Consider the following 12,056-nt stretch of genomic DNA (forward strand, 5'->3'; position numbering starts at 1 on the left):
ACGGCAACGGCAACGGCAACGGCGGCAACAACAACAACAACAACAACAACAACAACAACAACAACAACAACAACAACAACAACAACAACAACAACAGCGCCCTGCGCAGCGGCCACCAGGGCGTGGCTCCGCTGGGGGCGTGGCTCCGCTGGGGGCGTGGCTCCGCTGAGCAGAGAAGTGTCGGGAGCGGGCGTGGTCTCTTGCCCCGCCCCTTCCGTCTGACGTCGTCGCGCGCGCCCCGCTCCGCCCCTCGAGGCTGCGCGCTGACGTCGCGCGCGGCCGGTGTGGCGGCGCGCGGGGATGGAGCGGCCGGCGGCGACGCGCCCGGAGCCTCCGCGGGCCGGTGAGTGACCGCGGGCGCCTCGCCCGCCTCCAGGCCTGGTGCTCGGCCGCGCTTTCCCGCCCCACTCCGTCCCGTTTTCCTGGGGCCGGTTCGGAGCCCCGGGAGGGGCCGCGGCCCAGCCGCCTCGGGGCCGCCCGCCCCTCACCACGTTCCGGCGCGTTCCGGCTCCCGGGCCTCGTTGCCGGCAGCGGCGGGGAGGGGGCGACGCGGCGGGCCGGGCCGCGGGTGCAACCGGGGAGCGGCGGGGCCTGGGAGGCCCGAAACCGCCGGTCCGTCGTCCGTCGCTGCGGCTGCGGAGGCGCCGCCGGGTCGCGGGTCGGGGCTGTGGAGGCGGCGGCTGCGTCTGACCGCACCGGTGTTTGAGATGAGTTTGGGTGTATTCTACACCTGTTCTTCCCCACTTTAGTTGTCTTGTATGAGTTAACTAAGATACTAATTCCTTAATTGTGCTGCCATGTAAGCGAGCTCAAGTTTTGCCCTTCTGAAAGCGGGGTTTTGGAGACAGGCCCTCAGCGAGCCTCGTCGGCAAGCAGCGGCCCCGAGCTGTCCAAGCGCCAAACGCCTTGAGGCGTCAGCCAGCGCCGCTGTGACGCCCGGGCTGTGCCCGGTAGCAGGTGCCGCCCAGGAAGGCACCTGCAGCGGGCAGGGGCAGCGCTCGCACCGCGAGGTTCAGCAGTGAGGAACCTACGGAGGCGTCTCGGTGGGCGGGAGGTGTGAGGGTGTGAACTGAGGTGTGCTGGTCTGAGTAGAAGTGTGTGCAAGGGAGAGAGTAACGTTACCGCTGCGTCAGGAACAGCGTCCGTCGGCCACAGACCTTCAGCTGGGATGATTCTGCGTGGTGGGAGCCCTCAGTGACACACCTGGGTACAGCTGTGGCTGTTGCGGTGGTCACGGCCTGGTCCTGGGGAGCAGGCGCTGCTGTCCTTGCTGCTCGTGCTTCAGCAACATGAAAGTGTTGCCTTAGCTTCGTGTTTAGTCAGCCGGGTGATGCTTCTCCGTGGACAGATTATTTTTCTGCCTGGAGGTGTGGAAGGGCAGGCAGACTGGCTGGGAGGGTTGTTCCTCTCTGAGTGCTGGGGAACTCTGTCCCCTCTGTTGTCTGGGGACAGTGGGGCTTCCCAGCTCACAGCCCTTGTGCTGCTCAGGGGCTGCTCTGTGCCCTGAAGCACGGCTGGTGGGTCTGCTGTGTCCGTCCTGCGGTGCTGAACGCTGCAGCATGCTTGGGTGCTGCTCCTTTGCACACAGAGGAGGCTGTACCCTCGTGATGGGGACGTGAGTTTCTTTAGAACTAACAGGGGACTCGTGGTGGCTCTCTCAGGTGAGAAAGTGGTATTTTGGTACTAGCAGTGAGACTCGTTGCAGTGGTTTGTGGGCAGTGAGCTCTGGGGGGCTGGGTGGGTGATCCCCACAGGCCCCTGCCAGCCTCAGCCCTCTGGGGTTCTGTGAACTCAACACCATTTTAATAGTGAATAAACAGCTTTACAAAAAGGGATGATAGGTGAATGAAATGCAATGTGAAGGTGGCAGGGTAGACATGATTTGTCAGCACTGCTAGGAGGTGAGTAGTTTGGTGTGGTTTAAATACTTAAAATTCTTAAAACCCCTAAATAGTCGATGCTGGATGTTGTCACGGCACAGTGAACTGATTCTTTAAGGTTGAATATAAACTCCAAATATTTAAACTATTCGTCCGGCCAAGAATGTTAAAACAGTCACAGAAGGAAAACAAGGATACGAGTAATTGTCTAGAGTTAAATGTCTTTTTTGCTAAGTGGAATCTCTCCATACTTTCAGAAGCAATTTATGATAATACAAAACCAGGTGACCTTTTTTATTTGTGAAGAAGAATCTGTTGTTGTACCAGAAGTGCAGAGGCTTGTATCACAACAACGTTGAACAGCTTTGATTTGGAACCCAGGTCTGCCATACTGTGTGAAGTGCAAACACGCAGCGGAAGGTCTCTGCCCCAAAGAGTTTACGCTTTCTTAACTTACATCCCAACTACATAGATTCAGAAGTACACCAGCACTCCCCAATGTTGGTGCTGTGCGGGAAAGGCCCTGGCATGTACCCTATATCCATGCTGTGCTGGACTTCATCACTTGGTGTTGGTTCTTGTTTCGAACGGCGGCTCAGTAGTCGGACACTGGTCACACAGACGTTCCTGGTGAAAATGCACAGTGAACATCAAGGTGTCTGAGGAGCTGGAGGTTTGGACTGAAACAAGGCTCTGTTATGATCATTGTGTGAATCCTTGGAGTATTTTCCTCCTTAAGATAGTTTATTAGGTAAAAGTACTCAGAATAGGAGGTAAATTCAGAAGCTGCTTCTGACTTTAAATATGTCAAAGCCAGCAGAAACCTCATATTTCAAATAAGAGTTACTTTCTCTGAAGGAGATGCTGAATCTGTGGTGCTGTTTTGTTACTTATCAGATAGTGATGGTGTTTCTTACTATGCTTGTTCATTTTGGCAGGTCTTTCTCCTCTACAAAGAAGCATTGTTGCCAAGATTTACTCTGGAAATGACCTACACTACTGACTATAGAGGCCTGCAAATGTAGAAGCCGATGAACTGTCTCCTTCCCTCCTCTGACTTCCCTGTTTCCTGTGAGATTTATACGTCAAAGTATTTTTAAAACTAGACCTCTGTTGAAGACATCTGGATTACAACTGTGAGCATATCTATGCAAAGAGACGAGCCAGCCTGAGCCACTTTGAGGTATGTATCCTACTATGGCCTACAAGAAAGGGGAAGACAAGACCATCTGATTCTAGGGTGAAGAGAACTCTAGGCACACTTTTGTAGATTCAGATTGATCTGCACCGTTATTCATGGTTTTAGCAGGGAAATGTGCACATGCACAGGGAGATTGTGTGAGCACCAGAGTATCCAGCCAGTGTTGTACAGGGTGACCTTGTCTGAACCTGCTCTAGAAACGCTCACCCACTCGGGTCTGAAATGCCAGCAAGATCTGCAGAGATTTTCTTCTTCCAAGCATTTGTCAGACATTGGGTAGTCATTGAAACGCACCTGGCACACAATGGCGCTTCCTCTGTTTGGTTAGGTCAAGTGTTCAGGTGAACCCAGAAGATGCCTTCCTTGGACTGGAACGTGTTCTGTGGAGGGCGGAGGAGAGGCAGGTGTGTCCTGGCTCCCGGCGCACCGGTCCCAGCGCAGCGCGCACCGGTCCCAACGCAGGGCGCGCAGCCCCAGGGGAATCTGCTGGAAGGTGCAAGACCAGCAGAGCTGGGTGGGCTTGGCCTTGAGACCGTGCAGCTTTGTCCCACCTGCTGACAGGGTGGGGAGCCTTAGCTGTTCAGGAAGCACCGAAATCCAGTGGCTTGCATGGCCATATATTACCTTGAGGCTGTTAGCTCTGCTTTCGTATTGAATTCTAAACCTGGAACGAGGAAGTTGGCTGATTCCTCTGCATGGGCTTGGAAAAGGCTGCTGTGCGCTGATAACACCTCTTGACTCTTTGTGAACTCCTTGGACCTGGTTATCTTTTTGTGGCATAGGGGTCATGCTGACATGCCAGGACAGTGGCAGTCTTGTCAATTAATGGTGTGTTGCAGTGAAAGGTGCCCAAACACACCTCTGTCTTCTACAGGAGGCTTGATTATTCATTAGTCTGTTTTTTTTTCTTAAAATAAAAAAGAGGGAAACTAATGTGCTGAAAGTAGATACCTGACTGAATCGTTCAGTGTGCTGCGCTGCTGTACAGTATGCGCTTAGCAGACACACTTTTCTTAAGAGCTGATTCTGAAGCTCCAGTGATTGAGGCTGGCACAGGTCTAACGTACCTGCGTGCCTGGCTTACCAGCCTGACAGTGCTGTTCTGTGGCAGGAGCCGCGATGGGCTGCGTGAGGCAGTGCGAGCTGGCAGCGGAGCGCTGTGCTTGGGAAGGAGACCCTGACCCTGCAGCGATTCCTCCCGTTGCCCCTGCACGCAGAGCTGGCTCAGGCCCGATCGCTTGGGAACTGCGTCTGCGGCAGCAGACTCTCAGCGTGCTCCTCCGCCTGACCCGGGCATTGCTCTTTGGATGTCATGGTATATTAAAATAGTGTTGGGTGTAACATTTTTGGTTTTGTTTCCTGTGAGCTGCTTTCTTGAGAACTGCAGAAGCGCCCCAGAGCTTCAGGAGTGAAATGGTTTGCTGTGCTGCCCATTACAACTTAGTACCTGTTTTAGGTAGCGTACCAGGGACTTGCATTCTGTAACCCAAGTAGGTGCCTTTTTTTAGTTGTAGATGAGTAAGTTATTGTCTCTGTAATTCCGTCTAACAAAATCAATGTGCATTTCCGCAAAAAGCTGCTGTGAAAACCAAACAATTCCTTCAGTAGCTCTGAAAACCTGTGAAAATACATAGATTGTGTGTCCCTGACTGTATATCCCTAATCAACATATTAATCTTTATTTCCTTATCTGTGAGATGAAGTTGATCTACCTTTGTAGAACATTCTGTGGCATGAGGTTCTGGTGGAGGCCAGTCACTAATGGAGTGCCCTGGGGTTGCTGCTGCGCCCAGCGTGGTGTAACCTCCCTGTCGGTGCTGTGAGCCGGTCTGCAGCTGGTGTACCAGATGATGGTGCTGCCATTCAGAGTGAACTGGAGAGGCTGGGGAATTAGGTAGGAACACCATGAAGTTCAACAAAGGGAACTGCAAAGTCCTGTGCCTGAGGAGGAACACCCCCTCTAGCAGGCGGTGTACCCTATATGGGCTTCCCTATATACCTATATATATGCTGGGGCCTGACGGGCTGGAAAGCAGGTCTGCAGAACGCAACCTGGGAGTTCTGGTGGACACCCAGCTGAACATTGGGCCTGTAAGGATCATTAACATGAAGTTGGTTTGGACTGTGGTTATAAGTCTGCATCTCCTCGGGGGTAGGGAAACTTCAACCTTATTTCAAACAAATCTGCTCCTTTTTTGTGTGGCTTAGAGCAGAAATTTTGTGGATTTTTCTTCATGTGGATTCTGCCATGAATGTGGGAGGAATCGTTCTGATTTTGGCTGAGGCTTTAAATGTATGACTGCTAACTTGGCCAGTTTCTTCCTATGGAAATCATGGAGTTAACTGCTGTCTGTGTGCAGTTGGGTGTGGAGGTGGATATTGAAGAACTGGCAGATTTGTGTGTACAGCTGCTTAGCTGCACTGTTTGTGCAATTTGTGTGAGTTCTCCCTGAGAAGGCACAATTAGATCTGTTGGAAGAAAAGGACCACAGATGGGCATCAGTGCTGTTATTGCCTCAGGCCCAAGAGTGGAAGCCTTCATTTCTTTGAAAAACCTTCTCAAGACTAGTCAGCTGAAGCTGAGTGTACCTCACCTTGCAGTGAAGTATTTGTTATGTCTCTGCTGAGAAAGGTGATTAAATGTGCAACAGTGCTCATGCGTCTGGTCTATCAAAACTTGCATTAAAAAGGTCCCGTATTTGTGCACAAGCACTAAAATGAAGCTTGGTGTGCTCGGGATGTGGGCGCTGCTGTCCAGTGAGGGACGGGGGGAGGTCCCGGCACTGCCGCGAGGTTGGGGGCGCTGGAGCGGGCGCTGGCAGCCTGGCCGCGTGCCCCGGGACGGCTGAGTGCCTCAGGCACCAGGGCTCGTTCCTCTGGTTCTGCCTGGCAGGGACACACGGTCTGGGCTGTGTTGTTCCTTGTCTCGAGCTGTGCTTGAGCTGCCCCAGACCTGGAGCGGTGCCTGTTAAGACACATCGTGCCTGTATCCTCTGTGCGTTGGCAGCGGCTGGCAGGTCCGTGGAAGGAGTGTGGGTGCAGAGGTGTGCGTGGGGTGGGCTTTGGCTGGTGGGTCCTCCCAGGCTCTGTCAGGTGTTGGCTGAAGCAGCATTTAATGGGCAAACTGAACATCTTGTTTGTAGCACTGCAGGGAGGGACTTGCTAATGCTTAATTAGAAAACAAGAGTAATTTAAAGAAACCAGCCCCAGATTAATGCCATTACTGTTACACTCTCTTAAGGGTTACACTTAATTAAAAGCTCCCTGGACTAGCTCACTTGAATAAAGATCAGGAAGGGCAACTTTCTTCTGAAGAGCAAGGATGAAACTGTCTTATCATGAATATGAAAGACAGTTTGGAAGTGGTAGAGCCATGTGAGCCATCAGTTTTAGTGAGTCCTCTTCTGATCAGAATTTATCTATCTTGCCTGTTCTGCACCATGTTTTAAGCAATGCTAATGCAAGGAGCTGTCATGTTTTGCAGCCTGCCAGCAGGTTTTTGCAATGGCAATGGTCTTCAGACAGCAGAGCTCTTCAGGAGTCCTCAGCAGCCTGGAGGAGACAGTGGCGTGGGACACGGTTGGTTTGATGGGAGTCCAAGCTTGGCGTCTGGAGGGAGGGCTCCGGTACGATGTTTGGAGCAGGCCTGTGGAAGCTCTGGGTCACGGTAGGGGGATGGTTATCAGTGTTTTGGATTAGTAGACTTTTCTGTATTTTGGGGACTAAATATGGTTTGAGTTAGTCTTTGTAAACTGTTTTAAGTCAAACATGTACTTTTTAACTCATTTGGTACTAAATATTGGTGGCAGGCTTTCGTATGCCTGATACCAAGAGCACTGGAATCAATGGGAAAAGCATTGTGATTTTGCTGAGCTGAGCGAAAACTTGATCTGTCTTTTAGTCTCAGTCTCAATGCTTCTGCAAGATCAGAGAATTAACACTGGTTCTGAGTCATCAGGGGGAGTATTTTACCACTCTCTGCCAGGTTAGTTCTACTTTCTTCTTTCACGAGTCATTGTAAATATGATACTTTCCAAAATTCAGGGCTAGAAGCACATGTTAAAATTGCACGTAGCGTGGGTTGGTGGTAGATGGTATCTGTCTTTATAAGCCTGCTAATTTAAATTGCTTTAGCCCTCTTACAACTCCAAGCCTGGAATAAACCTTTCCTGCAGAACAAGAGGTGCTGTACTTGCCAGCTCCTGAGCCGTCACTGTCACAGATGAATCTGCTGGGAGTTAAAATGAGGGGCGAGCTCTTCTTTCTTCTCTTTTTCGTTTTGTTTAATTGACTAGCATGTTTAAAAGTCTCCCCGTTGTGCCTGAAATAGCTGTAGCGTAACCTCCGTCTTCCCTCGGCAGTGCAATGGGAACACCTCTATGCAGGTTCCTGCCGTTGCTGTCAGCTCGGACACCGGCGCCGTCTCCAGGCGGACGACCCGGGGCGAGCGCAGCTCTGATCTCTTTCCCTGGCCCTTCCCTCCTGAGGAGCTCCTGCCAAAGCGTTAGGCACGGCCTGGTAATGCTGCATTTTCTGGAGGCTGGAGAATCCAATCCAGATAATGCAAATGTTAATAGCAAAAGTGGATAGTAGGAGTGAAACTGACTGCAGAAACATTTGAGGAATTCAAGGAATTAAATGTGTTCCAGTGAAAGATTTCTTTAAAGAGGGGGAAGCTAAAAGAAACGGAGTGGCTCCTTTTCGGGTCTGGAATTCATTTGTTGTTAGAAGGCAGCTGGTAGCGGTTGCTGCCTGGCTCCGAGCAGGTTCCGCTGGGGCTCCTGCGCGGGGAGGAAAGTCCCCCGTGGCTGCTCTGGACCGCGCCGGTGAACCAGCCGCGTCTGCTGCGCTGTCCCTGCCGCAGAGAGCTGCTCAAATTGTTCGCTCTGGGTTTCGTGTGATGTTTATGGCATGACCCAAAACCTGAATGATTCTGTAACGGTTCCTGTGTGTGGTGCTCAGTTCTGGAGAAGTCTTGACCTCTACGTCATAGCTTTGATTTGGACACCAGCAGAGACACCGAGGTACTGGGAAGTTCAAAGGGGGATGGAAATTATTTCAGTGGCAATTGGTTGTACTGCAAAGCAGAAGAAACATTTCTGAAAACCAGTCACTCAACTTTAAGCCACTGCAATTTCCTAATAAACATGGAGAATTGCCCAATCTTTGACATTTGTGTCCGTGGTCCTTACTGTGAACTTGTAACTGTGCAGAAGAGCCACTGGGCTTTGGTCCCACAGCAGTCAGTGAGCAGTACTGCTTATAGGGCAGCAGGAATGTAGAGGTTGTCCATGGGTGATTTTGAAGATGCTTGATTCTGATATGGGTGTGTTCAGGAAGATGTTGCTTAAAAAGTGATTGGGAGGAGAAAGGGATCTGTTACTCGGTAAGAATACGTTTGGTATCTGCTCATCTGTGACTTGAATGCAATTTTATCTTGTCCATTTGAGCTTTCAGGAACAAAAACTGTGTGCATTAGTTTTGTTGGTCAGCAGTATTAAATTTAAAATTATAGGAAGGAACTGTTTCAACAGGATGTGGGTCTGAGAAGACGCTGATGTTAAATCACCTTCTGGTATGTGTGTGAACATGCTGCCCTTGCACTGGACGAGCATGTGAGCCACTAATGGATGCAGCGGCAGAAATGGTGAGTACACCTTGGTGTGCCAAAGCACGTCTGCTGCTGACCCCTTTGAAATGACTGTTGCTCTACGTGCACGGGGAGGCCTGGGAAAAGGGGACGGTCCCTCTGTCCCACTGCTCCAGAGAGGACAATCCTTGGTCCCTTGGGGTGAGCTCAGGGGTCTCGCAGCCCAGCCCATGGACTGTGTGCCACTGGTTTAGAGTTGTGAGGGTTCCGGTGAGAGGTTGTATGTCCTGTGTTTTCTGCGGGTATAGTGACAGTTTTGTCCCTGAATATCTGACAAATCTGAAGTTGCTCTTGGGGACGACGGTGGAATCGATACATAAAGACACTGCCCGCCTCTCGCTTCATTAACAGTGTGCCGGGGCAGGTTTTTCTGTTCTTCGGTATTCATGCAAGTGGCCAGTGGTTTATTGTGTAAGTTGTGGGACTGTTAAATGAAGAATTGATTTATAGTGCATGTGTCAGTTGACTTAAATAATCCTTTTGCAAAAAGAATACAGTTGGGTACCTTTCTAAAGTTCAGCAGCGTGGCGTTCCGCGTTGTTCTTGAGCTGGTATCTGTACGTACTGCCTCTGAAGGAGCTGAGCGTTTGCTCCGTGATAAGGCGTTTCATGGAAGCGCCTCCGCTGGCGTTTCTCTTGGTGTTTGTCCCCTTTGCCGCTGGTCGGTTGCTCATGTTGTGCGTGCAGGGTGAGCTCAGGCACAGAGCCCGGCTCAGGACCCAACGGGCCTGGCAGAGCCGCGTGGGCCGGGGTCCCGTCTGTCTGTCCTGCAGCCAGATGTGTGCTGTTGATCCGTGGCACCAGAAGGGACGTGAGGGGACAGACATGGCATCGTTCCCCTGCTTCCTTCATCACTGCTGGATGATGTTGGGAATGGCTTGAGGGTTTGGGGAAATCATTAAGCAGAAATCAGTAAAAGCTATTGTTATCCTGTATGTTGGTTTTGTCCTGTAACACTGTACAGGTGGCTTAAAGAATAGGCAGTGGGTCTCTTGCTTTGCCCAGCGTCCCTTGTTCTGTTGAAGTGGCGGTTTCCCTGCGCTGGTCCGTCCCTCCTTGCAGTGAACAGCGTGAGCTCCGTACCCGGAGCGCCATGCCAAATTCAGTTATTCCTTGGGGCTACCACTTGCCGCTCGTTCATCAGAGCACCGCTCTGGGCTGTTCGCTTTTCTAGGGCCTGGAGTGCGGAGCCTCACCAGAGCTTGCCCTGCTCCACACAAGCGTGGAGCTGGTTTTCCCCTCCTCTCTGGGGTGCGGGGTTTCCTATGCGGATTCCGTGTGCTCTCGTGGTTCGGTTGACTCTTTCAGCTGGACTCTGCTCTTGCACACCGTGCTGGTGGGGTCAGGCTTGTGCCCAGGTGAGGGGCTTTATACATATCATCCGTCCCTGTGTTTTCTTTTGGATTCACTAGAATTCCAGGAAATCTTTTCTTGGGTGAATTTTGGCGAATGAGGAGGAAGAATTATGTCTTAAAAACTACAGGTATCTTTTCTGTTAAAAATAATATTGTTTTCTGGTCTTTTCTCCCTGTCTTTTGACATCTAACCCATGTTCTTTGCATTTAATTGTTTCTTGCATGCCCTTTTCTTCCATTCTTGCGCCAGTTGTCCACTCTGACTTTTTAGAAATCGTTCTGTCACAGTAGCTAGACGTACCCGTTGTTCCAGGTGTTGGGCAGGGGTGGCCGTGCCACTGTCCAGTTGTTCCTTTGCCTCACACTGTTTGTTGCTGTTGTCTTCCTCTTTGAACGTGTTGTGTTCCAAACCGCAGCCCCCTTGAACGTGCCACCCGTTCGGTTTCTTGAGTTCCTCTTCCTGGCAGGACGAGCTGCGAGCGCCCCGAGCTTTCTGTCCTCGTTGGCTCTGCTGCTGCCCAGCGAGGCTGCTTTGGAAATACCGCACTGCTGCGCGCGGAATCCGCTTGCTCAGGCTCCCAGTTCCCACAACACGTGGCTTTCCAGCGTGTGACTGTTGCCCCTCCAGTCTTTCTTGCTAAACTGTTTGCTTCAATACAGAATCTACTTTGGAATGAGCTTTTGAAAGTAACCTGGGATTTCTCAACTAAGATGGGCTGTTTCTTAATAAAAATCATTCTGAAACGTGTTTTTCTTTGACCGGGCGGGAGGAGCGGGAGGCGTCTCCTGCCCGAGGTCCCTGCCGAGGACGGAGCTCTGTGACGAGCTATTGAACGACCTAGCGATGGAAGGAAACAAATGTGGGGCTCCTTAGGGAGCTGGCTGGCCTCAGCAGTAATGGTACGGGTTCAAGATGTTCAAACACAGCATAAATAATAGGTTTTCAAAATATTATATAAAAAGATAGAATATCTTCTGGTTTGTTTGAAAATGATTTTTCTTCCCTGTTTCTACATTTCTGTCCTGGTTTTATCTGTAACAGAGACTCCAGCTGCAGATGAGCCAGCTCTGAGCGGTTTCAGTGGTAACCTCAGAGTTCATTTTATTTACAAGTAACTGTGATTGGGAGGGGAATTCATTAAACTGATGCTTTTGGAGTCAACTTTTACTTGAATAAAGTTTAACTAAAATCTGATGGGCCTAAGTCTTTTCAGACTTCTGGCCTTGGTCTTAGATACTTGAACAATTTTTTGAAATTTTAATTTTATGAAGTATTTGAAGAAAAAGTGGAAGAGTGGAAAGAAACCTTTCCACACTATAGATGGTCCAGCTGGCTGGGGCAAACCAGCACCAGCAGTGCTTGGTTTATTCCTGCCGCTCCAAGTTCTCTATGATATATGTGTAGCATTCATACTCAGTAAATGGCTCTGCAATAGAGCCATTGGGTATGAAAATAAAGAAAAGCTGAGATTGTGTGTGTTCTTCATAAGGACGGGACAGCAAAGGAATTCTGATTAGCCCAGTGCAGTAGCTTTTCAAAGAAAAAATGGAGAAAAATGGAGCTTCTGACAGAACACAGGAGATGTGGCTTATACGTCAGTGGAGGCTGTGATTCACAAGGGAGATCGTCGAGGCGGTTTTGGTGGCCTCGCGTCTCAGGCCGTCTGTGGGTGTGCTGGGAGTGGGCTCTGCCGTGGAATTAAGTGGAGTCAGAAGCACCTGTTGACCTGCAGGGCCTGTGGTGCTGTGGCTCAAATCCACGGAGATCTCTCTGGCAGAAGCTCTTACAGTTCTTATTAATAAAAATAACATGAACATTAAAGAAAAAAGACAACTAAAATGGAAGTTACGTTAGTTATGAAGTTATGTTAGTGGCACCTCATGTTAACAGCACTTCAGGCCCGGTGCCCAGTTCTCCGCTCATGCTACTGCAGAAATGTCATTTCTTCTGTGTCAAGATCTCTTTCGAA

At 50.4% G+C, this 12,056-nt stretch overlaps 1 protein-coding gene across 8 annotated transcripts in view; it reads left to right on the plus strand.

Moving 5' to 3' along the window:
* Nucleotides 1–223: 223 nt before the first annotated feature.
* The window catches only part of TMCC1 (transmembrane and coiled-coil domain family 1), a 72,288-nt gene continuing 60,455 nt past the window's right edge, over nt 224–12,056 (plus strand). For 5 of the 8 annotated variants that reach the window (XM_071812884.1, XM_065845335.2, XM_065845337.2 and 2 more), the window contains exons 1-2: nt 224–343; nt 2,819–3,063. The gene's annotated coding sequence lies outside the window, so the exon portion shown is untranslated. Of the gene's footprint in view, nt 344–2,818; nt 3,064–8,615; nt 8,729–12,056 lie in introns of all 8 variants that reach the window. The other 3 variants (XM_071812885.1, XM_071812888.1, XM_071812887.1) reach the window with 1 other exon arrangement.

This window comes from Patagioenas fasciata, chromosome 10 (assembly GCF_037038585.1).
Source record: "Patagioenas fasciata isolate bPatFas1 chromosome 10, bPatFas1.hap1, whole genome shotgun sequence".
Taxonomy (NCBI): Eukaryota; Metazoa; Chordata; class Aves; order Columbiformes; family Columbidae; genus Patagioenas; species Patagioenas fasciata.